Here is a 27,877-nt window from a genome sequence, read left to right on the forward strand (position 1 = left end):
AGATGTTGATGGTTTCTTCATCTTGATTAGATTATCCATTGTACTTTGTAGTTGGATTGGAGGGTTGTACTCAATATGTAGATTTAAAATGCATTGTAGATTTTATGGTTCACATCTATTCATTTCACTGTGACATTTGACATTATTCCAGTAAAGAGTAAAACACAAGCACATACACACATCAGTTTTCATTTTTCAATTCACTTGATAGTTGATATCTACATGTTCAAATCACACAACACAAACAGATTGCGAATTGTACAAAAAGAAAGTGAATCAACACCACCAATGATTGAAAACAACAACATTTCATCACTATACCACATTTTAGAACGAATACTAATTAAAATTTCATCATTTTAATAATATTTTCAACGAAAGTTTAACTCAATTTCACGAATTCGCCATTTAAACGTACGTTAAAATTCAAATGGTAAACACAATCGAGTCCCCTTTAGGTGTGACGTCAGAAGGTGATAACGATTCAGCGCTCAGGCCTTCTACTATAGGTGGTATTGAATGAACAGCCATGTATTTTTAAACAATTTTCAACTACCTATTTTCTCAATTTTTTGGAAGCTAAAGTACACCCTTAATGGAACATGTTTAGGTACATTATCAAAAAAATGAGTGTCCTTTGGATGAAATCATCTTGTCGTGTTTTGGGCAGCATTGTAAGCAATTTGAATTAGCTCAAGCCGAGTCAACTTTTGCTTGAGGCTTCAGATCAATCCAAAAATGGTAGAAATCGATCTTGAGGGTTGACTTTGGGAGGAAGGTAAAGGTTTGAGCAACCTGTTAAAAAAATTTACGACTCGGAATTTTTCGAAAATTTGAGATTTTTTAACCTGTAGGTGAAAAAACTTGCTTTTCAATTCGTCACCTCCAATTTTTGATTTACCGGCACTACACATATAATCATATTCGTTGAAGTTGCTGGAGAAAAACCTGTTTTTGCTGCAGACTCCAGATCGGCTGAAAAATGGTGTCAATCGGGGGGGGGGAGGGGGTCGACTCTAGTATATAAACCGAGTTTCAGATTTCTATCTCTATGCCTGACTCTTTGTAGAAAATTAATTATACTTAACAATAAATAAGATATTTCCGCCATTTTTGAAAATTTGCCAAAAATCAACTTTGGCAGCTGAAAGTTTGGTTCTGAGGTCTGGGCGACTGCTCAAATTAATTTTTGTACCATCTGGAGAAATCGAAAATTCCGCTGGAGACTCCAGAGTGTCCAAAAATAGTGAAACTCGGTTCGAGGGAGTTAATTTTATTATCAAGACAAATTAATTTCCATCATTTTTACTAATTTTTTTTGAAAAAGCATAAATCCCCAAAAATAGTCGATTTTGAATTTTCAAAAATTTCCCAAAGATCTAGAAATCAATTTGAACACTTGAAATTTTGGTTATGAGGGGTTTTACCCCACACTCTTTCCAAAAATCACTGTCCCATTAAAGTCGGAGGCGGACACCAATTTCTGAGCAGATCATCCAATCTTATTCGTAAAGGATGATTAGTGCAAGACTATACAATTAAATACGTACCATATAACTAGATAGTGAAGGGATTGGCCCAATTTAAATAACTCGAGTGTGTGTTACGAGTATTTCTGTTACAAATACTCGAAAATAAAACAGATTTAAAAAACAGACCCGATCGAAACCCTGAAAATCGTCGTTGTAACGTCGATGTCTGAAAAAAAGGTCATGTTTTTCGCGCTTATGTTTTCGTCGAAATGTTTACGCGAAATATTATTACCCCATTATGTGTAGCGAACAGCGAAAAACTGTTTTATGGGGTGCTTTTTCGCTTAATTTTTCGTTTCCTGGTTTTAACAACACGGTGACTATGAAGAGTGAGAGAAAACCTAGCAGGATGAAAGGTGCAACGAGAAACGAAGAAGGGTGCGTACTGTGCCTTGCTTATGCGGTTATGTACACCGTTTAGCTTGTTTGACTTTAACGGCTTTCAGATACTTTAACATTTCACAGCTATACATATTAGTGAGTTTTAAGTACCCTTTTTTTTCCTGCAACTTGCTTACTTCTTCCTCTTAGCTATGGGTTTTTTCTTTCACTTGTTTACCCTTCTGCTTCGTCCTTGTGGAGAGTCTTGACGTGCTCGTGGGTATTGTATGAGTTTAAATATGATGAACGTAGTATATGGTATAGTACGTTACGTACACAAGTAATAAGTGGTTAGTGTTTTAAATGCAATGCGACTTTTTAGTTACACGTATTTTACTTACTTGATACGTCGTAGTGGCAAGTTTAGCTTTTTAGATGGTGTTTTGTGTGTATGTGTAGACATTTTAATGTTTTCTGGTAACGGGAGACGACTGTTATACCGGAAGCGTTTCTCATTTCCTTATTAACGTTATTGCGCGTCGTTGTCGTCCTTATTCTTTGCAGCTATGTGGATATGTGTAGTACATAGTTTCTACTCTCTTACTCGACGTACGTATATGCTGTATGTATACTTGTGTACATGTAACTACATACATAGTCGCATACATTACATACTCTTGTACATAAAAGGCCATCAAGCTTTAAAGTAATCTGCTAAAAACCTCCACCAACCGCAACAAAACAGACTTGATGAACGTTTACACCGCACATTGTATGTATGTACATTCAAGGATCACCTCTTCCTTCTACTAGTAAGGGTTCCTGTTACATCTTATATGTAGTAATGATTCTACCTAATGGGAAAAGGAAAGGAGAGAGGTACTCTTTGGTATAGCAAAGCAACTAGCAATTGAATACCAGGGTAATCTGAGTCGATTAATTTTTTCTCTGTTCTTTTGTTCATAAAGAATGCAGTATTCCTGCTGTACGAAGTCGTCAATTCTTTTTATGTTTTGTGCATTTTTTCTGTCGTTTATTGCAAATTTCTGTTTTGCTGGATTTCTCAAATTAAGTAGGTACATTAATTTGAAGTAATTTAATGATGTAACTAAAAAAACCTGCACAAAAAATATTGTTAGAAAAAAAACTAGAAAAATTATGTGGAAAAAAACTGAAAACCAATAAAGTAGGCATGAAGACGAAAATAAAAACTTTTAAATTAATAGTGGAGACATGCACTTTTTTTGGCAAGAAAAAATAAGAGGTATCTTGAGTTTAAAGAATGCAAGGTTCTCAGATTTTTGGATTTTTTTTCCATTGATTTTTGTACGTAGTAGATACCTTGTAATGATTGGTCCTGGATAGATTGGTATTGGGAGAGAGGATGATAATATACATATAAGGTAATTACGAGTATCTATTTTTAACGGCGTATGTAAAAATCCAAGAAATATTCCTTAGGGAGGGAATATTTCCTAGGAACCAGACTAGCTCAGTGAAAAGGCTCTTGGTCTATCTAGTGCCAAAATACATTATAAATTGAGATTATCGCTACCAAATAAAACTCAAAACAACTAGTATTGACCTCCTGTATTAGGTGTATATTCAATACAAGTTGGACATCTTATAAGTAAAGGATGCATTATTCCTAATTATAAGAAGGGAGAATGCCGTGGAACAAATCACTGCATCACTAATGAAGAAAAAATACTCAATAATCATACAAGTATCGATCATTAATTAAGGTATAATTACGAAACGAGTTGGACATAATGGTAAGTCGTTATCTCGCTGTCATTTAAATTAATTACGATAAAGTTATAATTAATTCTAGTTGGAGGAACGCACTCCATAATTTAAAAGGCTTTTTCCATTACCTTGACTGTTCACGTTAGTCATCTCTTCGGTGGCTCACCAATACTAGGCCAGTCGATGACTATGAATAAAATCTCTGAATACACTTTGAAACTGGGTACACACTCCCATGTCCGGAAAATGGGAGATGATCCAAGATACCGAAATAAGGGTCGATCCCTTTGATACGATCCACAAATTTACGTTAATATACACAATTTTATCCGAACAAGCGGGTAATAAGAAATCGTTAATCGAAGTGCAAGGGTGGACATAGTCCACAGGTGACATAAAGTCGATCGTTGACGAGAAGATCTACCGTGGCCACGGGTAAAAACTCAAGTGAGAATCGACCAGGATTCACATAGAGACGAGCCCTATGTGAACCTGGGAAATATAGGTAAAAATCACCTCGTAACCTTCAAATCTCAACGAGGTAAAAAAAGTAGTTTTCGCGGGAAGCAAGTAATATTTTAATATCTACGATACCTAGTTATTTTAAGAATAACTAGGATACGTGGTAAGTACAATAGGCACTACTATACGTAGTGGAGGCATTCCTGCTCATCACAACCTACTTGGTTATTTCAATCGAAAACAAAAAAACTGAGAATGAAAACTACTAAACACAAAACAAAAACAAAAACTGACCCCCACCCTCCCCCTCCCCAACAAAAAACCAACACGAAACTGAAAATTATAAAAAAAATGCCTGAAAATAAGAATCAAAACTGAATCATTCCCTCTCCCTCCACCACTCCCTTTAAAAAAACAAAAAAAACAACAAACACTAAAAATGAACAACTAAACTCTTAAAAAATTAAACATAAAGACTACAAACTGAAAATTAAAAAAAAAAAAAAACAGAAAAATAAGTGATACTGAAAAGCATGCGGAAAAGTCATGAAAAAACTAAAATTGAAATCTGAAAGCCAAAAAAAAAAGTAGAAGACAAAAAACCATTGACAATCAAACTTGCCTAAAAAACAAAAACAAAGCCGAGACCAAAAAAAAACTATGAAAAAACTCTAAAAAAAAAACAAAAAAAAAACAAATATGCATCCAGATACTAAAACAAAACCGAAATAGAGAACCAAATAAATCTTTGAAAATAAACATGACTAAATCCCATCAAAAAACCAACATCAAAATTGAAAAAAAAAACCTGGAAACTTACAAGTTGCCAAACAAATCCAAGGACGAAAACAAAAGCTTAAAACATGAAACAACCACAAATTCACCAAAAATCTAAAAACAGAACAAAAAAATGAAAAATTGAACACAAAAAACAGGAAAGAACAATCTCCCTTCTCCAAAAAAAATTGAACTCCACACAAAACCAAGAGAACTTGAAAACCGAATCAAAATCTAAAAACAGAAACGTAATTATGTAATTGATATGAAAACCACAACAAAAAAAAACTGAAATTGGTGGAGAAAATTGAAAAAAGGATTTCAATGTAGGAAAAAAACAAACCTAAGAATAACAATAAATACTGCAAAAATAACGAATAAGAAAGCTGAAAAAAAAAACAATTTTCACTGAAAAACAGGGTTGTAAAAACCAAAAAATGTTAAATAAAATACAGGAAAAACAAAAATGAAAATAAAACCCAAAACCAAAAACTGAAAACTGAATAACCTTACAGGAAAACCAAAAATCAAATAAAACTAAAAAAAAAATTGAAAACCTGAAAAAATTGTTTTTCAATTTCATTTTTAGTTTTCATGCTCGTAGGTAAGAAATGATCGTGGCAATGACAATGCTTGCTCAAAAATGGCGATTAATTCATGTTTTTTTCATTAAAAAATTTTTTTTGAGCATTGTAAGTAGATACTTTTTTTTAGTAAAAATGATGAAATTAAAATCTGAAGCTAATATATGACTTCTTGAAACCGAAACTCGCCATTTTTAGGTGATCTGGAATCTGAAATGTGATTTCTGAATTCCTGAATTTCTCCAGAAAGCGTCGAAAATAATTTGGGCTGGTAATAAAACCGAGATCGAGCTTATTTTTGACAAGTTTATTGCGTTAATCTTCAGTTGAAGTAATTTTCAGACGTATATACTCCTCAAAGTTGTATTTTTTTTGTTTTTTAATTTTTTTTATCAAAAATTTTTGATTAGTTGTGATTTTTTAAAAACACACACACTCAATATACGAGTATCAGCTTGGAAATCGCCTGAATTTTGGAAAAACTCGTTAAACCAGACCGATGTAAGCTAAAACTTGATTTTAACCTATCCAGATTAATTTCAACATCTTCTGGAGAAATCATAAAATTGTGAAAAATTTGAAAATCGCTCTGGAAGCTCCAGACTGACTTGAAATCATACAATTCTGTTTGGTGAAGTCGATATTTTCCAAACTACATGATGTACATTCAAAAAAGAAAACCAAAAATTTGAGAAAAATCGTCATTTTTGATTTGGTAGGTAATTCAAAAATTCGTTGAAAATTGATAAATTTCAGTTGGCTGAAATTTTCGTTTCTCAGGGTATCAAACGAAAGTTCCAGATACTAATCCTCAGTGGTCAAATTTCCAGAATAATCTCGGCATCTTGTAGTGAAATTTAAAAATTCTGGAAAAATTTAAAATCGTGCTGGAAGCTCTAAAATAACAGGAAATTATGAAATTCAGATGTGAAAGCTGGTTTTACGTGAAACACTGGAGAAAGAGACACTCGATGTGTGCCCCTGGAAGTCTCTTCAATTGTAGGCAAACTCATTAAACCGGTCGAAAATATGTCAGAACTCGATTTTCAGCAACCCAAATGAATGTCCTGCGCAATTTCGAGTAATTCAAAAATTCTAAAATACCTAATGGAAAATTGTGCTGAAAGCTACAGAATGGCTAGATATAATGGAATTTGCCTCGGAGATTAGCTTCAGATCTCAATTTCATATTTTTCAAATAGGTAATATATATTTTTTAAACACCTTTTTTGAAAATCGTTATAAAGTTTTGGCCAAGAGAGTTTCACTTCATTATTTTTTCCACAAATTGTATTCTGTTTCGAATCGAAGGCAGATTTCTCGAGCAGTTCTCTTAAAGGCCAAACAATGAAAATTAAAAAAAATTATGAAATATTCAAAAAGCTTCAAGCAGGGAGAGTACATTTTAAAAACACTTCTACTTTCCTCTGGTTGAAAAAAAAATCCTGTTCTAGATCACATCGAAGACTATATAACAACGACCAAGATGGAATTTTCCGTTACCTACTACGTCTGAAATTTTCCACACACTCCTCCTCACTATTCGCTTCATCTTTCTTAAACGTAAACAAATACATAGTCATCTTGCCTCATACAGGGAAACGTTTATAAAAAACGTGTGCATGAAAGGGCCATTTCTGCTTTCTACACGCGCATTCTTTTATTGTATAGGACGAAATTCCCAATGAAAATAGCCAGTTTAGCCATCCCATATACCTAATACCTTTGATAGGAAGAAAAGGCTCGATGGTGGCTACGTACGTGTTATCATTTCCGCAGTTATAAAGTATGAGCTTTGTGTGTGTTCGACTGGGAGAAATGAATACTCGTGTAGAGGGATACGGTAGTCTTCCTTTTTTGCTTTTTATCTATTCTCGATACATTTTTATACTGTTACGATATGCCAAACACGCCGAGAATTTTTACCAAATTTTCACCTCGAGGAAAAAAAATAAAGAGAAGCTCATCTAAAAAGGTACATCGTTGACCATCGAAACGAATAAATGATTTTAAAAGATGGTTGGAATGTCTTTACAAGGCACACCGAAAAAAAAAAGAAGAAGAAAAAAAATATATTGCAAAAACCCCAGCTCGTAAATACATATATACCAATTTAAACGACGGTAAAGATCTTTTCACGTCTGCATCGGTTCCTCTTGCTCTTCGGCAGCCGATCAGCTCTCGTTTAATACACATAGGTAACATTTTTTTCCACTACGTAAAACCATAATATGACTTAGTTAAACTCTTAAAATTCAAAACACGCGCGCTTTTACTCGACAGCACAAAGAGAGAGAGAGCAATCCGACCAGCTCTCTAAAAACCTTTGCCGCTTAATTCTATTAAAACGAATTTTCCACTTAACTTGGTCGGCGAGAACTAATGTTTACTGATTTTCCAAAAACACCACCACAACGAAGTGAGACCATGAACAGTAACGCTTTACCACAGCAAAGGCAACAAACAAAACGAAAAAGAAAAAAACCTTTCTCTAAATAAAATACCGAAGCTAATCGAATTACCAACCAATGTCGGTGGATAGTGTTCTGGATACTGTATTACCATTTCTTGGTTCCTCAACCCTTTCCTCGTCATACCTACCCACGTCTGTATATTCAGTTCTTCTTTTCCGCTTCTCTGCTACCCTCTTGTTTATCCTTTGATTCTTCATACTGACGTTAACGTAAACGGTATGTGGCTCATTTTGCTCGTGCCCGTATCTGTAGCTACTAACCAGGCAAACATTCCAAAAAAACGATATATTTGTGGTCTCTAACCCTTTTTCCAATACCTATAGAAAGGATACGATGATCATTTCCTCTAACGAATATACCTATAGCTGGATGTAGGGAATGTTATGGAAGTATCTGAGCCCACCCACACCGTCATCTTGGTCCCAACGTCCCTAAATTAATTAGTAATTGGTAAATGGAAATTGGCTATCGGAAGTATGGGTCGTAGTCGTTGAATTAAGTAACCTGACTCCAGAATTAGCGGCGAAAAAACATTTCGCCTTCGGTTTTTAACTCGCTGGTAAACGATTAAATAGTAAATTTGTCGAATCAAGTAATTACTACAAAGAAGTAGGTACCTATCTATTAGATTTTGAATCTGCACTGTTTTATTTTATTGGGATATATCCCTTTACTTTCTCTTCTTACCTATTTGTACCTAATAGCGATGTGATTATTTTCTGACTATAAGTTTTTGGTGCCTTCAAAGAATAACTCCTCGATTATCTTGTTTTAAAAGGTGCACTTAAGCTGATTAGGGCAAAAAAAGTAGTACCTTGAGAATATTGAATTGGATGGCCGATGGGTACCCAGAAGAGGAGCTAATTGTCGGAGTTTGATAATTGAGAAATCAATAGGGTCATCCCACGTCAATTCAAACAAGAAGTGGTAAGGGGGTTCGGGGATTTTTTTGAAATTTTTCCTGTGGAAAGATCTTTCAAAGGGATGGCCAATGAAGCAAATCGCAGCCCTCTAGCTCTTTTTTTAAAGACTGCTAGGGGGTATCAAAGTTTTCAGTGAACATGAAAATATCATTTATTTCATGAATGGATTACTTGATAACCGTGATACCTACCAAAATGGAATTTTTTCCAATAGTCAAGGGTTTTGAAAGGCCTTTTGGTGATATCATAAAAATCAGTGCTGCCAGTTTTTTTTTTGTACAAAAAATTAGCTCAAAAACTTTCAAAATGTAGTTTTTATTAGGTATGTATTTTTCCGACTCTCAATAAAAATTCTGAAAAAAATATATTATGGACAACTTTTCATGCTGAGCAACATATTAAAAAATTGGAATGGCATTATTTCGTAAAGTCGATTTTAAAAAATTGAAAGTTTGCGAAAAAATATTTAAAACACGAAAAAAAGTTTTGATTAACGAAGTTGACCCATTTGACCCCTATTTTTACATATCCGTTGAAAAAGTTGAAAAACCCCTTTCATTCAATGAAATGAACTCATCACAAAAGATTCAAAAAATAAACGAATTTTAATTTATTTGCTATGAGTGTGATTATTATCAACTTTTGTGATGAGCAGGATTGCCCTGACCGCCTGTGGGTGTTCCTAACGTAATCCCTCTGCGATGTAGTTTTATGATCTTGCAGACCTTAGGCAAGATTACGCGAATTTTACTGTAGGGGCGCGCTCAAGGCTATCATGCGATAATTCTGTATAGGCTGGGGTCCAGCTCCAGCTTCGCATTCATTAAAAAATCAGTCTTCTGACGGAACAGTCTGCCATAGTTTCCTCTTAAGCTCGACCAGCTAAATCGGTGACCAGGGAGCCCTGCCTAGGCTCTCTGGAAACCACACATTCGATGTACCCATCCATAGATGGTAATTTTGTACTTATAACGTGTTGCATCGTTAATTTCCTCCTACAGACATGGTACTATTTAATGTAACGCGATTCTTCGTTTATTTCCTCGAAAGATCATGGTACTTTTTTGGTTATTATCCAGATTTATCCGGAAATCTGAGATACTATCCCTACAAAAATGGGCCTTCTAAGCATACCTGCCGAAGCGACTATTATTGGGGTTGCCAGGGAGAGGCAGGCAACGTGAACATGTAATTTAGAAATGTACTGCATCATCTCAGGTAATCGTAGAACCTTTTATACAGGGTTGCGTGCACCCGAATTACTCTAATTACATATATTTTATCGTCAGTGTAATTGTATCAATCTATGGATGACGATGTGTTAATCACCCATAGATTGATCTACTTAATTTAAAGACGCTGTTGTAATTTACCTCTTATTGTCTTACACTGCTTTTGCCCAATCTGCCGAGATCTACTCATGAACATTTCAAGACATCTGCATAATTCTGGCAGATTATGCTGTCGCCATTGTAACATCATGGCAATACAGAATAGTTGTATATTTTATGTATAATTATTTGGTACACTTTGCTCAATTAATGTATATATTTCTGATTAAAATTATTGTACATAATTGCTCCTTGAGATATCATTTCGTTTTGATTAAAAAGGTAACCAAGGATTGTTCTAAATGAATAGTGAAGTTGATTGACTAAGTCTCTCCATCTTGAGCTAAGCAGGCACCTGAGAAATATTTCCTCTCTAACGAAAATTTCTCAAAATTCGCCTATCACAAAATTATTAGAATTCTTCTCATACACAGTCCAGTTGATAATTTTTCCTTCTATTAGTCATTCTCACTTCCACTATTACACTTTTTCATGAAAAACATCAGAAAGAGACCAAAATAGATGAATGAAAAAATTTAAACTTTTTTTGATGTTTGGAATTGAAAATTGAATTTTTACAAATTTTGGTTTTATTGTGATGACTTTTATTTAATCGAGTGAAGGGGTGTTTTTCAAATTTTTCAACAGATACCTAAAAGTAGGTGTCAAATGGGTCAACTTCACCTATCAAAACTTTTTTTCATGTAGAAAGAAGACCCAGCCAAGTGTGCCAATTGTGATGGAGATCATACAGCCAACTGGAGAGGGTGTCCAGTATATCAAGCCAAAATTGCTGCTATATCTAAACCAAAGATGACAGTAATTGATCGTGTTAAGCAGAGGACCACTCAAAGCCAGGAGCAGATAACAACTCAGAAACCTGAACAAGCCAAAATTGTCAAAAGAAACCTTCCAAAGAATAACACGGATGAATCGGATGAACCAGTGGAACTGGAAGAGCAGGCGAGCTTAAAAGACATTTGGGAACTGCTTAAAAAAATGGATAAAAGAATTTCTCAAGTTGAAAACACACAAAACAAGATCAAAGCAAAGAAACATCCATCAGTTAAAACCTCGCGACTTAGTCATAGATATTATAAAAATTAGAGTACTCTCACTGGAGAGATACTTTATAAAATAGCAGAGTATACTCTCACTGGAGAGAACCCTGCACATGTCATGTAACTAACTTGTTTAAAGTCAGAAATATTACTTATTTAAGGTCTCCTTAAGATTGTAATAAACCTTGTTAAATAAAAAAAAAAAAAAAAAATGTTTTAAATAAAAAATCGCATTATTTCGCAAACTTTATATTTTTTAAAATCAACTTTGCAACATGCTACCATTCCAATTTTTTAATATGTTGTTCAGCATGAAAAGTTGTCCATAATATATTTTTTTCAGAATTTTTGAGAGTTGAAACGATATGAAAACTACATTTTGAAACTTTTCGAGCTAATTAAGTATGAAAAAAAGTGGCAACACTGATTTTTGTGATATCACCAAAAAGTCTTTCAAAACACTTGACTATTGGAAAAATTTTCATTTAGGTAGGTATCGCGGTTATCGGGTAATCCACTGCTGAAATGGATGATATTTCAAATTCATTAAAAACTTTGGCACCCCCTAGCAGCCTTTTAAAAAAGGCTAGAGAGCTGCGATTCGCGCAATTGGTCATCTCATCTCTTTAGAAGATCTTTCCACAGGAAAAATTTCAAAAAAATCGCCGACCTCCACCCTCACCACTTCTTGGTCGAATAGACGTGGAATAACGCAATAGAGAGTGTAACATTGAAAAATTCCATTTAAAAAAATCATCCAAGCGATATGTAGCTTATAATTTCAAGTTTTGTGGATTCAAAGTGATCCTTAAATTATAAGTAATGTTTTGAACAAGAAAAAAACGATCAGATCGAGTTGCGAATCGAAAGAATATCTAGATTTGATCATTAATACAAATATATTATTTTAAAACCAACAAAAAATCAAAACGTATTGTTTATCATGGCTCGTTTCTGATTCCATAATGCATTCAACTATTTTTGAGACAAACGCTTCATCAAAATTCTAAAAAAAAAAAAAAAAAATGCAATAACAACTCACCCTACAGCATTATATTTTTCATCACAGCAAATATGTAGTAAGTATTTTTATAGATAAAGTGAATTTCGTGATTTTCGGAGGAAAAAATAATCTTTTTGATATTTCTGTTTCATAAAAACTTTTTTTTGGCACAACATTAAATTTTCCACTCAATGACGATACTTAGTTGAAAATTTTTAAAAATAAACTAAATGTCCTCAGAGCCTACAACTAGGTGAGATAGGTACGCAAATACGAAAATCGAAAAATAAAAAAAGAAATATTACCACCGAACAAACAAGTTCATACATATAATACACACACCAAATAAATATAATAGATTCGCACGTTTATTCAGATTTTATCAACGCAATACTACGACTCAGTATTTCACCTCATTTAGAACCTATTTATGACTCGCGTATTGATAATGACCTTGAAAAAGATTCAGAAAAAATACCTATTATAGGTACACGATTCGACTATTTTCCAAGCTTCAGCATCGCAATGAAACGAACATTCAACTGTGTAAATAACACGCAGATTTTCGCAGTTAAAAGAAATAAACTGTCATTTATTACTCGCTTTGGTTTCCAATTTCAAAAAATATAACTACCATGACGTATGATAGAAAAAGATATATATAATGAAAAAAAAGAAGAGCTCGATTACAGTTTTCTAAAATCACTCGTACTTGGATCATTTGTGTGAAACGTGAAATTTTTACTTTATCACACACGCGTTTAAAATGACTGTAAAAATTATTGGTGTTCTTTTCACGTTAATATGCCTTTTTACATACGCGTTCGGTGGATTATCTTTAACTAAAGCGGATTTAAAACAATTGAAAGGGTAAGATGGCTCATGAACCTAACATGCCTATCGTACTCATGGTCAGATTTTTTCCCTACTCAGAATTTTTCAAACCTCTCGAGTTTCATATGTATTTCGTTACATAATGGATAAATTTTCAGTTTTCTTGTAATTTCAGGTCAAAAAAGTAAATTTGAAAATCAAGGCAGTTTTCCTACATCAATTATGAATTAAATTATTCTTGTACGCATGTGGCAATATTTTGAGTAAATAATTTTTTTGGTCAAAAATGTGTTTTTCTCACCTCGATATTTTGAATAGGTATACGAGATTTTTTTGATTGCCACCTCACGAAAAAAAAAATGGTTTTGGAATAAGTATGTCAAGCTTCTCTGTGATACCATGGGTTCTCGACATTTTAAAACCCAAAAAATGATTCTGAAATTCTAAATCAGATGCTCGAAACTTTGGTGTGCTGGTGATGGGGGGGGGGTGAAAGAAAGGCACCACGACTAGAATGATAAGAATCAAAGTAAACCTTTATCTTGAGTGAAAAGTTACTCAGAAAAATTTTAGCTCAGGCCAGAAGAGGGGGCATTTTTGAAGAACCCGTGATTTTTTACTCTCTAAATTTAAAGCAGTCAAATTTCACTGCTTAGCAGTCACGACATTTTGCCTTTTTAAAGCAGTAGTTTTTTTTACTGCAAAACAGTGAAAAATTACTGAATTGGTCTGTCAAAATGATTTTTTACTGACCAATTCAGTAATTTTTCACTGTTTTGCAGTAAAAAAAACTACTGCTTTAAAAAGGCAAAATGTCGTGACTGCTAAGCAGTGAAATTGACTGTTTCAAATTTAGAGAGTAGATAGTATTTGAGATTCTGCATCGATCAGGATCATTGACATCATAATCTAAGACCATTTTTAGAGTTCTTCTATTATTTTATGCAGTTGAAAAATTTGCAATTATTTTTCAGATACCTAAATTTGTGTTCATCTCGTCGCCAATTGTTTTTATCGTATGTTGAATGAAACAAATTTTTGGTAGAAGGCACATTTTGGAGTTCAAAATCATAAATTTGATAATTGAATGGCTTTCGATTTGAACTAAAATTTGTTTGCTGACCACCCCCCCCCCGAATGATTTGCCTCGTGACTGAATAATCTAAATTAATCGCCATTTATTTCATTTTTCAGGTCAGATCCTACATCTCATTGCGGATGTACCCAACAAATGACGGACGAATGCAATAAGCTTGGAAGCGCCCTAGGAGTGAATCATGGAAAAACAAAGCAAATAAAGGGTTTCCCAAGGTGCGATAGTAAGGATTCCGTTAAACTCTCGGATGGTACAGGTACAGTCAAAATACTCGGTTGTGCATGGGAAGAAGGAAAATTTATGTTTGTCGGTAAAGGTAAAACACCAGGCCATTATATGAGTTATCTTACCGACAAGTGTGGCACTCTATGTCCTAATATGGAATTAAAGTATCCAGGTTGTTAATAACAGAGGAGTAAAAACCAGCTGGAAATGTAATATTCGTGTTGATTACAGACGTTATGTTATGCATAATTTTAGTTATAAGACAAACTTGTCATTATCTATCTATTAATAAAATTAAAAATACATCATGATTTTATCTTTGTCAAAATTTTAACTTTAAGACACGAAGAGAGATGAGGAATCTCCAATCATGACTGATCAATACTTATCGAAAAAATCACATATTTTTCAGGAAAATGATGTAGATTTTAAAATATCAAAGCAATTCTCAATTCTAGGCTTATTATTGATTACACCCCGTAGAACTTCAATGATAAAAATCTCAGGTTTTCGGTATGGTAGAGGAAGGTACGAATATTTTTCAACTACCCACAACACGATTTTATAGCTTTCCAGGGACCAATCCGGAAATTGATTTCGGTCACGCGATATATTGTCAAAAAATGTGAACTAAGAAATAAAAAGAAAATGAAAAAAAAACAACAACAACGAATAGGAATAAAAAAATCAAAAATCTAATTACTGACCAGAGTGTTTTTTGTGCCATAAAGTTATGTCTATTTTCTTGACTTTCGAGCGAGAAACATATGGATAAAAATAATTGGCGACGAGATGAATCTGTTTTGAAGATTTTTCTCTCGCCTTGGCTTTCATATTTTTTTTATTCGTCGTCGTCGTCGAAATAACGAACAAAGTAGGCTCACTAAGTTGAATTGTTCTAACGGAAAATCGAATAAGCGGAAATGACACGTCGAGATTGGATGTACCTTACTATAGTACTTCGTAGACGTACTCGATAAGATGTTCATACGATTCGAAGGGAAGAAATAGTGAGAGACTCGAATCGGCGTATTTTTTTTTTCTTTTTTCATTTTTTTTAACAAGCTATAAAAAAATAATTTTTGACCTATGTGAGTGAGAAGACGACAAGTGAGAGAAGAATGAAAAATTATTCTCGTATAAAGATAACATTATAGTCTCGTATAATCCCCATTTCAATTTTAATCAGATTCTCGTATTTAATGGAAACTACATTGAAGAAACTTGAACTATACGAATTAAACTTGGAATAACTAATTGAATCGACGAAAACTGCAATCGAGCTGACAGCAGAAGCAAAACACGTTGTTTCGCGTAGTCAGCGAGTGAAAACTTTTGCCAGACAAGATTGGTGAAAAGTCAGTGGACAGATGAAGCAGGTAAAAGGTATCAAGCATGAAGAAGGCGAGAGAAAAAAACGTGTAACCTGCCAAGTTTTGGAACAAGATAACGCTATGGTATTAAGTAGGTAGTTAGTAACTTGGCTAAAACTAGATGAGATTCTTGATGTTTTTTATTTTCTCCTTCGAATAAGCGTTGGTTGTTTCGTCTCAACATTACAGAGGTGTAAAAACTTGATGAAACATTACTAAATCAATTTGTTTTTGTTACCTAGTTTAATACTTGAAACAAGAATTAATCTCGTTCTCGTTCTTCCAACTGGAGAGCTTTTTGATCATACCATCTCTGGTTTGAACTAAACCAAACTAGATTGGAAGAGCATGCTCTGAAATCTCCTCAAACCAAAATTTCAAGTCCTAAAATTCATTTTTGGATTTTTGACAAATTTTTAAAAATTAAAAAAATTGAAAAAAATTATTTTAAAGGTTAGATTTTAATTTTTTTTACGAAATGTAATTTTCTTTGTCAAAGTGAACCAATGAGAATAAATTCGTCCTTAAATTAAACTCCTACGCATCAAAAATACCACTTTGGGCTATTCTGAAGCCTCCAGCAATTTTTCAATTTTCTCCAAAAATTTCAAATAACTCCGAAGGGGTCAAAAACACCCTTGGTTCACCATCCTACACGTTTCCAAAATAAATTACGAATTCGAGCCAAAAATACGACGTTTCGTTCGAGGACCAAGTGTATCTAGATAGGTGTAGGGATCCAACCCACGAACCTGTAAAGAAAACGAAATCGTCAAGCCAGTTTATATGGCATGGTGGACGCGCTGAGATACGTTATAGGTTATACTATTCGATTACCGTGTAAATAGTAAAGGATACCGGCCGAAGCAGACAAATTACGTTATTTTCAAAAGGCCCGGCCAAATTCCATTATCTAATGAACGTATATTACAACAGTTGACCGTTCGATGAGCCGAGTTCGAGTCGTGGTCGGATAGCAGAGCAGTTGAAGCTCGCAGAGGGAAGAATACGAGGAGTTGGATAAGAGTATAAAGAGTTGAGTTCGTAAATGACATTTTTTCGTACATTTTCCCTTCGTTTCTAAGGGTATAGAGCGACGAAAATAACGCGCAACGAACTCTGTGTATCGTCGATAGATGGGGTAATATTGTATTCGCGTCAGACCATAAGGTCGAAGGCGTTGTGGTTATTTGATTGTGTTTACGTGTCTTTCCCTTATGGGTAGTTTTATCATCTCAGGTTTGAAATGATAATTTGAAATGTGCGTTGTGTAGTTGAAATTTTACTCTTAATTGAGACGAACTTTAAAAATTATTATTTTTTGACAAAATTTCAATGAGGTATCTTCGTATGTGTGTCTTTTTTTGAAACCTCATTTTATTAAAATTAGGTAAGTATCGTTAAATCACTTCAATTAACTTTTTAAGCAGGTTTAATTTAAGCCAGAACTGGATTTCCAGCCAATCAAGTCAATTTCTATACATTCTGCAGAAATTCAAAAATCCTCGATGAATTGAAAATCAAGCTAGAGGCTCGGGGGGGGGGGAGCTAGAAATGATGAAATTTAGTTCAAAGGAGTCGATGCCAGCTTTAGGACTGATTTTATTAATTTATTGAAGAATTATGGATATTTTGAAAATTACCAATCTAAATCCTGAAAATCACCATTTTTGAATTTAAATTGAAAAATCAATTTTGAAGGCTAAAATCTTTCTTGCGGGTTTTCATAGCCTGATTTCTCCAAAAATCACATTATAGTTTATATCAGAGGCTGGCTTGGACACCTCAAGTGTTTCTTCTATGAGATAGATTAATTATGTATGGTCGGATTCCAAATGTGTATTATCATGGTTATGTTCGAAAAAAGTTTTGCCCAAATTTGTAGAAAGAATTGTGAAGAAAATTGACAAATCGTTCAATTACTGCTATGTTTCATCTGCTGAAAATCCTGCTGATATAGCCAGTCGAGGCGCATAAGTACAAGATTTGAATTCATTCTGGTGGGAAGGCCCCACATGGTTGAAAGAGATGGAAGTCGCTTGGCCAAAGGCAATGAATTTACAATTCGAGTCCGAACCTGAACCTGAACCAGAACCAATACTTATCTCGAATAATACTGCTGTAATTCAGCCTCCATTTAAAATTGATTGTACTCAATTTAAAACCCTCAACTATCTATTTGATGCAACGTTACCTAATTGGCACATTTCTGGTGATATCTGACTAGTCATTTCTGCGGTCAGAAATTGCTGTTTTGACAGTCAGATTCGCAGTCTCAACCAATCAGAAACAAGTATTTTTTTGATATTCCAAGATGGCGCTGACTAGTCAGAAGACTGAGTGGAGATCTGAGTGTGGATTTGACTAGTCAGATCCACACTCAGAATCACAGTCAGATATTGCCGTTTTGGCAGTCAGAAAATACATTCTGACTGATATGTGGTCATATCCCTATTCAGATGCACTGTCTAAAAAATGCCGTTTTGCCAACAGGGTAAGCTATATGAAAAACATCAATTCAAATAATACTTATTGTTCAGAAAACTGAAGAAGCTTTCAACCAGTGGATTATGTATATTATCCAAAACAAAACTATCCTAATATTTCGCAACCTAATGCGCTTGGTTTAAAGCGTGATGCTCAAAATATTATACGTTGTCATGGACACTTGGTTGAATCATGTCTCAATGATAATGCAAAGTTTCCAATACTTCTACCTGAGAAAGAATTCTTCACTCCTTTATTAATTGAAAAAATTCATATTGATAACTATCATGTCGGAATTTCGCATACTCTATCCGAATTGAGAAAAAATTTCTGGATTCCAAAGGGCAGATTGACTGTGTACTATGTTCTAAAAAAATGTGCTAACTGCAAATACTATGATGGTGGTCCTTATAAATATCCGACAATTCCTCCATTACCTGAATTTTGTGTAAATCAAAGCAGTCCATTTTCCTGTTGTGGTTATCAACACATTTGGCCCTTTATACGTCAGTGATAACTCAGTCCAGAAAAAAGTATTTGTTAGTATTTTTGTTTGTATGATAACAGGTGCGATTCATTTAGAACTTTTAGTGAATATGACAACTCAAGAATTCCTACTCGCTTTTTGTAATTTTATAGTGTTACGCACAATTCCAAAATTTGTAATAAGTGATAACGCACCACAATTTAAAATAACCAAATCAGCTTTTGAAAATCATTGGCAACAAATAATAATTTCTGATGATGATGTATTAGATTTTTGTAAAAATGATTCAATAGAATGGAAACTGTTGCCCGAATATGCCCCGTGGCATGGCTCACCATGGATGCACAAATAGCGAACAAATTATCGACAAAGAAGGATCAAATACTGGAAAAAAATGGACAAAATTTACAGCCTGAAAATGTCGACTCAAAATTATCCACTTTTTCAAATATGATGGGAAAAGGTACACATATTCAGCCTTATTTGTTTTCTGTTCGTTTTGAAGCAGTTGAAGGCCAAGTTTTCCATTCCTGGTGCAGAACCCGCTCGCCTCCACGGTGTAAATTTCTCATCATAGCCCATCAGTAACTCTCTTAATACTTATTTCCAGTTACGTCCAGATTTTCTAGTCCAAGCTTTGTCAAGTAGGATATTTTTTAAATGGGTTTATGATTTGGGGACGTGGGGGGACACAGTCCTCCCAAAGAAAAGTTTGAAAATATCAAAAAATTGTCATAAAAACCACAAAAGAAATAAATAAACTAAAAACCAGTTTTATTAAAGTGAAGTCGGATCAATTTCTTATAAATTTAAACATTCAAATTTATAAAAACATTAATATACAGGGTGGCCCAAAAGTCAGGCTGCAAATTTGCAAAACCAATGAGCTTAGTAAAATTTTCACAGAATTTTCAACTGTTTGTATGCAAACAAATAAAAAATTGAATTCTTAATCAGTCTTGGATTTGACATTGGTACTCCAGATAGCGCTAGTATCGAAGTGTTGAAAAACTGAAAAACTGAAAACTTGAGCGATTTTAATAGGGTTCCCCCATTGGTGGGAGTAAGGGGACCCTAAAAAGAAAGAATTTGAAAAAAATTTAATTTTGGTAACTTTTTCAAAGAATTTTTTTTTTTTTTAGTTCAAAATTATCCAAATACAAAATCTATTGACGTTGCTGCATTGAAATTTTTGAATAATGGAACATCATGACCTACTTGAACAGCGAAAAAAGGTGATCAAAATTTTTTATTTCAAAAATGGTCAAAAACAAAAGTACTTTTTTATATTTCCAAAAATATTTTTTTAAACAATAATAAAATGATTTAGGTATACCTACTTCGATTTTTTTCTCAAAACACAAGAGGGAGGGGTATGAAAATTAGTGACTTACAGCTTCAATTTAGCATCCCTCCTCCCCCAAAGAAAGAAAAAACAAAAAAGGTCTGCGTGCTCAAGTTGATGAAGCTGAGATCTTCAACTAAAAATCAATCAAAACTTGGAGAACATTTTTCAAATCAACTTCTTTATTTTTCATTATTTTTTCTGTCTCATTTTTCCAAAGTTTGTTATTGAACTTTATGAGCATCTTTGGAAAATGTCTGCCCTCTAATTTAAAATAATTTAAAAATAAGTTTTTCAAGAAAGTCCTCAAAAACTGAAGAATAGGTAAATGGAGAAAATTAAATTCATCCGAAAACATGCCACTTTTGTGTCAGATTTCTTTTCGCAGGTAATCTCCATTTCAAGAATATACTTCATTCGATTCCCGAAACTATTTTTTCCTATCTAGGGGTGAAAAGTACTACTTTCCACCCTCGTTCAGGAAAAATTACTTCACTAAACTCGGAGAAAAAGTGATTTTTCGGTCCTCGTTGTGTAATATACTATTGTATCCTACACACCGTTATGTGCAGCCCCCTCCTCACCCTCTCCCCCACCAAAAAAGTTGAAAAATCGAATAATTAAAAATGTCGGTAAGTTTTTGACATACCTACCTACTCACCTTTGACAAAATAGTGGTTCTAATACAAAGTAATTTTGAGCATTAAGTTACTTTTATTGTCATTTAACAGTCGAAAAGAATGATTCAAAATTTCAAATTTTTTAAACATTTCTTTCAAATATCTACTTATTTAGACCTATACGTCCTCAAACCAACTACCTATACAAGAGTCAAATTGATAACTGAGTGATCGAGAAATTCCCTACAGCACGTGTTTCATCTTCAGCCTATACGTATCAATCCCATATAGGTTGATTTCACAGGACGCTGAGAAACATTACGAAATTTCTTCTTTTTTTCATCAAGCACACCCAACCCTAAATAAAGATTTTTCAAGTATTGGGTAAATACAAATTAGGTAGCTTTATCGAAAGCATCCTGAACTCATTTCATGCCATCTGTACCCACAGCTTCTCATTACGTGATTCTTCGTCCATATTTTAATTTTTTTTCTCCTGCCTCTAGCAGATTCTTATTCGAGAACGAACGCCGATGCAAATCAACTGCTACCTAGAATTTTTCAGCGAGTTGAATTTAATTACTATTCTTGATTGCGAGAGTATCGATATCGCTAACGAACAAAATGAATGAAATCTGAATCGAAAGAGGCAGAAGAAAACCAACAGTTGTGACACCGAATACAGACATTTAATGTTTAAGATTGTTTTTTTTTCTGACGCAATACTAGTCTCTCTTTTTTATGCATCGAATTACTACAGTTTAGAAAAAAATTGACGCATTTGCATTAGCTAGTAGGCCTTACTGATTATATTCCTCTAAATAATTTTAATTAAATTTCATTTGAAGATATAAAAAAATTAGGTAGAAGATTAAAGCTCATAAAATCATCGTAAAATACGTCGCGTCATTTTCCGACGATACATCGTCAGAAACTTGCTATAATTCGTGATTAAGCATCATGATCGTGGGTCTTCGTAGGCTTACACAGAACTACAAAATCCCAAGCTAGGGGAAGAAAAAGTTTGCTAAATACCTAGAAACAGACGAAACGTGCCTTGGAAGACAACTCTAGACAAAGTAGATAACGAAAAATATAAAATGAAAAGAAAAGCAAAAAATTGAGAAAGAAGAAAAAAAACAAATTACGCAGAAAATGCGGAAGCAGTAACAATAAACAACGATCTGCGAAGAGCCAAAAAGTTTAAAGGACGTCGTATAGTATACAAACGCGAGATATTTATACGCTCTGCCTGAGATTTTCAGTTCAAATGCCGTTTATTGGTGCGAGAGGAAATATTTATGAAATAATCTTCCTAGATAAGACTTTTCTCAACTGCTTGTAATATATTTTTTAGGAAATTTCAGAGTTATCTAGCGAATATAGGTATCTATTTTAATATTTCGAAGTGTTATTTTACATTGGATTAGATGTCAATTAAGTATTTTGTTTTAGTATGGGTAGGTACCCATTTCGATTAGTTTAGGTACATGGACGATTTGAAATTTCGAATATCCCCAAAATGAAATGGCCATGGCCAAGGCATTTATAGTGGAATACACCAGAAATAGTAATAACATCGAACCATTTCAATTAATTTGAAACGTATAAGCACTATATTTAGTTTATATATACGAGGCTTTTCTTTTTAAATTGCATTTTATACGTCGATTTCCATGATTTTAAAATACTAACTCGTCGTTGAGCTGCCGCCAACCACCGCCCATGTTTTAGAATGTCGCCATCATTATTGTTTACGTTTACGGTTAGAAGAACGAAATACGAGAAAATTGGAAACATTCTACCGTTTACAGATGAAGAGGTCTCTACTCTCATTAGTACTTCGAAAAGTAATCTTGAAGTACAATAAATCAAAAAATGCTCGACTATTACACCAATAAAATGAAATGGCATCGCAGTCGAATTTTTTTACTTCGAACTTACAATATTCAATTCGAAAGTTTCAATTGCAACGAGTACCAACGAATTGATGTGCAATTGGCTTCGAAAATATGTTCAATGTACTGTGCAATTTCTGATTACATAAAAAATAAGTAGGTGTACTTATTACTCATCTCTGGCAGTAATTTTTGGAGGGCCCTGAAAGTACAAGTCTTTTGGGAGGACTAGAAAGCCCTATGGATTTCTAATTGGACTCTCGGGGCTCACAAAACAGAAACTCTTCTAAGAGCCCTACAAAAAACTCTAGTTGATTTTTGGACGATTTCTTCAATTTTATAATTGTGGTAGGCTTACTTATTTGAAAATAATTATTGCATTCTCGCTTTTTCCATCACCAGAATTCGATATCAATTTTTTCGATTTCTAGGATTTCTTGAATTATAATTTTTCGAAAGTTTTTGCTCCCACTTCAATTTACTTTTCTGTTCCAAAATTATATAATATGTTTTTAAATTTAAGACGTATTGTTCGAATTTTGAAAATTTCAAGACTGGAAAAATCAAATTTCAATATCTAAAAAATGATGCATGTTTTGCTTCTTGGGCTAAGAATAAATTTTCTGAAGCTTTTGCCCTCACTTTGCTCGAGCTAAACTTATTTTATCCTGCTCCAAAATCCGAATTTCTGAAATTTGAATAATGTAGAAGGTCAACCAGCACCCAGCTGGGACAAAACTAAGTATTCTCTGAGAAGGGGGGTGTTTACCAAAAATTTATCGAATGATACATGAGAAAAAAATTCCAAATTTTCCAAATAAAAAGGTGAGTTTTTCAATGTGAAATAAAAAATGAGAAAACAATTTTTCCAAAGTAAGTAGTTAATTGGGGTTTATTCATAGCCTTTTATAGCATGACTTATGAACAGATGTTTTTCAATTTTCAGTATTTAGAAGCCTCAACTATCGAATTTTTTTTATTAAGGAAAAGAAAAACAACTTAGCCCGAGTGTGACAGCTTTTGAAAATTCCTATTTTAATAAGTGAAAGATCGCAATGTTTTTTTATGAAATTGATTTTTTTTTGCTTAAAAATTTCTGAATTTCAAATTTCAATGATTTTTTTTTCGAAATCTCAGTTCTGAAGAATGAAAGCAAAAGGGCCGAACGAAGTAAGGAAAAAAAGCTCTCAAGATTTCGTATTTCGAGAAATAAAAGGAAACAAACATTGTTTTCTCCAAGTTATTAATTTTGAATTATTTTGAACATTTTTTTTGGGTTCAAATTTCTTAAATTTTAGGAAAGCTTGTTTTTGAAAAAAAAAATAAAAAAAATCAACAGGTCAGAGCGGAACGAGGAGGGCTGAAATTTTCAAAAATTTGAAATTGAAGTATCTAGTAAATTACTTATAGTCAATTTCTCAGAAAAATTGTATTTAGCTCGAGCGAAGCGAGGGCAAAAGATTTCAAAAATGTGCAATTCAATTTTTAAAAAAGTCGACTATTGAGTAAGACTGAAAATTTACAAAATATATCGATTTCGTCGAGTCTCGGCCAAGTCGGAAAATTTGTCGACTTTTTCAAGATTTGATACCTTGGGAGGTCCACCCTCCACCCTCCCCTCCCCCCAAAATCACTCCCAGTTACGTATCTGCAGCCAGTAAAATCAATTTATTCTCGCTTCAAATTTGATGCTATTTGAACAAAGGATTTTCAAAACTGTTTGCACTTTTTGATCATGACATTCTCTGATTTTAACGAAATCAAGTTGATCAAAATAATATATCTTAAAACTCGTGTAACCCATATTTCGGGTCCTACTAATAAATTTTTGTTTTTTGGCGAATTTTATAAAAATTTTAAAATTTTAAAACCCTGCTTTTAAAGATTTTTTTGAGCAAAGTTAACTAATGTGAACAATGTTTTTGGTTCAACTCGCTCACATCAACAAATTGAGCTACTGCTCTCGACCTTTGAGCCATTCTATCCCCTTTTTCGATTCTTCAAATTTCTCCAGGTTACAAAATCACTCTAAAAGGGCCAAAAATGAGCTTCCTAAATGGCCGAAAGGGGTGCTCAATAAGCACCGACGAAAATTGTAGGTGACAAGTTCATTTTTGGGTCCTCATAAAGCAATTTGAAATTTCTGGAGAAAATTGAAAAATCGCTGGAAGCTTCAAAAAGGTCAAATTGGGATTTTTTTCCGAGTCAGGAGATCGTGTAGAGGTAGACACACCCGAAGAAATCTCACTGAAAAAAATGCTCTTGAATATTCGGTCTTTGAAAATTGATTTTTTTTTTTATTTTTCTTGAATTTACCTACAAGTTGGTGGAAAATTTACCTACTTTTGAGCTACTGGAACCCCTTAGAATTTCGTTGAAACACCTGAAACGGTCGAGAGAATATGTAAGAGAAGATGCTGAAGTTCATGTTTGGCCTTTTCAAAGTGATCCAAATTTTATTGATTCACTTTTCTAATCAAATTTATATTCAATGAAAAATTCACCCTCTATACTACTTTATTGAATTTTTTGAATTTTCAAAAATTCTTCAATAGTCCAAAAATGAACTTCGACACCTGAAGTTTTGATTAATGAGAGTTATAACACATGCTCTTACAATCTAGCTTGGTTTCGTTCAAATCACAGTGTGCTAGTCAGTAAGTTTCCTCGTGAGAATAGAAAAATCAACTCCAAAGGATTCATATCTAGCTGCACTAATAATTTTGGAAATTCTCAATTTTTCGAGTAAAAAAATGACGAAGGGAAGGTTGTAGCGTTAATTTTTATGATTCAGCCTTTCATGTTGGATCTGCCATTGATTTTTTATAATATTATTATCGAAGAACCATTTAAAAAATTCAAATCCAGAAGGATACCATAATACATAATTAGGTACATACATATACCTATATAGTTATTAGTTAGTTATCTACTCATTGAGTTACGAATTAAAAATCATTGAGTAAGTACTTACGTATTAACTAATTTGGTCAATAATTCGTTTATTCTTTCGTACTAGTGATAATATAGCCTTCGGAAAATCATCCGAGTTTTTATCGCGAAATAAAAACAAAAATATCTAACTTCACATTCAATCATTTTTCTAAAACAAATTATCCACGAATCAAAAAAAGTAAAGAGTTGCAAACACTTCAAGAAAATTACCGAAAATCCGGTATTGCGATAGAATGCTGTCGCGAAACACGTCACTACACCAAATAAACGTACGGAGACTGATTAGAAATCAAAATCACTACTAATCAAAAACGTTCGACTCGACTCAACTTCGCTAGAAGGTTGATTATGAATAATCGTTGATGGAAGGTGCCAGGTGGGATTAAGAAACCGGAATGATTTTAGATAACGAAAAAATCCCCCACCCCCACTCTTCGGTTAGTCACATAATACATACGATGAAGACATTTAGCGTAGCTCTTGCAGTTTCAGGGTGACTAAAATGCGCAATAGATAAGCTATCGATAAGATAACAGATGTGAATAGAATTGAATTAAAGTAGACATAATCGCACTTGATACATGTACTATTGTTGTACCTAACTACTACATTCGAAGGAGCGCCGTAAAAATATATTAGCGGTTTGCGATTCGGGAAGTGTAGATAAGGAATCGTTGGCGAGCTTGGTATCTCACGTAGGTATTAGAAATGTAGCCAAAGACCAGAGGATAAAGCCAACTACTCCGCATTAAATCGCAATAAAGTATCTATGGTCGATGAACACCATAAAAAAAGACCAACAGAGACCAGAAAGGGAGTTCCTTTACCTAGTATCTAACTACCTACCTACCTACTTGTGACAGAAAAAATATGTTCACTCTGTTTTCTCATTATTTCAGGGTAGGTATTTATTCTCCCACACTTACATTCGTGTGCCAGACTTGGATTTCAAGTACTTTGAGATCAGATTAAGTCATCAGGTTAGCATCAAACTTAAAATTTCCACCTAAACTCCTCTCGATTCACTTTCCCAGTTCCTGGGATAGCACACCATCAAACCATATTAAGCCATTATTTTGCTAGTTTTTGTTTTAGTAACCTAGTTAAAAACTCGAACAGACTAATAGTCAGACCTTACCTAATGGAAACCAAGTGGGATTTTCCTAATACATGGCGAATGATCTTTTTAAAACTCACCACATCCTAGAGATACGATATACATGATGCATCTAAGGCCCATGCTACATATTTCAAAGTATACTTACTTACTCTTACTCGTACTATACTGAAACGTAGATAGGTATAAGTAGACCTATATTCATCTCATCGTTGACTGAAACGTAGATAGGCTTCTATACCCCAAGATTCCAGCACACTTGGGTTATACGTACATACTATAACCGCATCGTAAATAGTATTTAACTCGAAAGTATATCTACCCAGAAGCTTATACTTATATCGAGCAAAGAATAGCATCCTTTAGCGTGCGAATTCGACTTTGGTGGTTTATGGAAGAATGTATCAGCATCAGCCTACTCTATCTATAGTAAGTATTAGCTCACAAGGAGCTCGAAGTGACTTGAGGAAACGAGTTGGTGCGATGCAGGTGTTTTAATGGAAATACCAACGGATGGGATTTTTCTTCCTTATTGTTGTTGAGGGAAATTTAAATGTGCCAGATTTTCTCGCGAAAGATTAACGAGAAAAGCTTACCTTTAAGATTATTAAGTGGGATTAATATAGGCGAAACTTGTTAGCACCTTTTATGGTATCTACTTAATCTGTTCGTTGGTGAATCCAATTTGGAATGTGTTGAGTGAAAAAAGCCGAGAGATTTTCTTTCAAGAATTAGGTTAGGTAGTAGGTACTTTTCAAGGAAGGGGTTTATTTGGCTGCACAGTGGACAGGATTTGGGACGAACCGAAGTGATTTCTTAAGGGAGAGGGAGGTGGGTAAAACAGCTAAAATACCACTAAAATTTTACAGGTTTTTTTTTGTTTCATGAGTTTAAAAATAAGGTAAAATATTTTTAATTTTGGAAAAAATGAACAAATTTGCTCAAGCGAAGCAAAGGCAAAAACTTGAAAACTCAAATTTCAAAAAATAAAAAAAAAAAAATTTCGTGTTAGTAGTTTAGTTTAGTGCTGTAAAAACGAAACGAAACGAATCAAAAAATGAAACAAAATGCAACAAAATAACAAACAATTGTGATAGGTGGGACTACCCTTGGTATTCAGAGGGATAGTCTTGTGCTATTCAGCATATAGTTAAGCCCAGGGAACCCAAACTTGACTGATGACCTTACGAAAGTACATCGAACAGCAAAGGTGACGAAACACC

The 27,877-nt window shown here is 33.8% G+C and overlaps 1 protein-coding gene across 1 annotated transcript in view; it reads right to left on the minus strand.

The window, feature by feature from the left end:
• LOC135846965 (cell adhesion molecule DSCAM-like) overlaps positions 1–25,804 on the minus strand; it is a 640,919-nt gene extending 615,115 nt beyond the window's left edge. The window contains exon 1 of the mRNA XM_065366342.1: positions 25,557–25,804. The gene's annotated coding sequence lies outside the window, so the exon portion shown is untranslated. The remainder of the gene's footprint in view (positions 1–25,556) is intronic.
• Between the last annotated feature and the right edge of the window lie 2,073 nt (positions 25,805–27,877).

This window comes from Planococcus citri, chromosome 5 (genome assembly GCF_950023065.1).
Source record: "Planococcus citri chromosome 5, ihPlaCitr1.1, whole genome shotgun sequence".
Lineage (NCBI taxonomy): Eukaryota > Metazoa > Arthropoda > Insecta > Hemiptera > Pseudococcidae > Planococcus > Planococcus citri.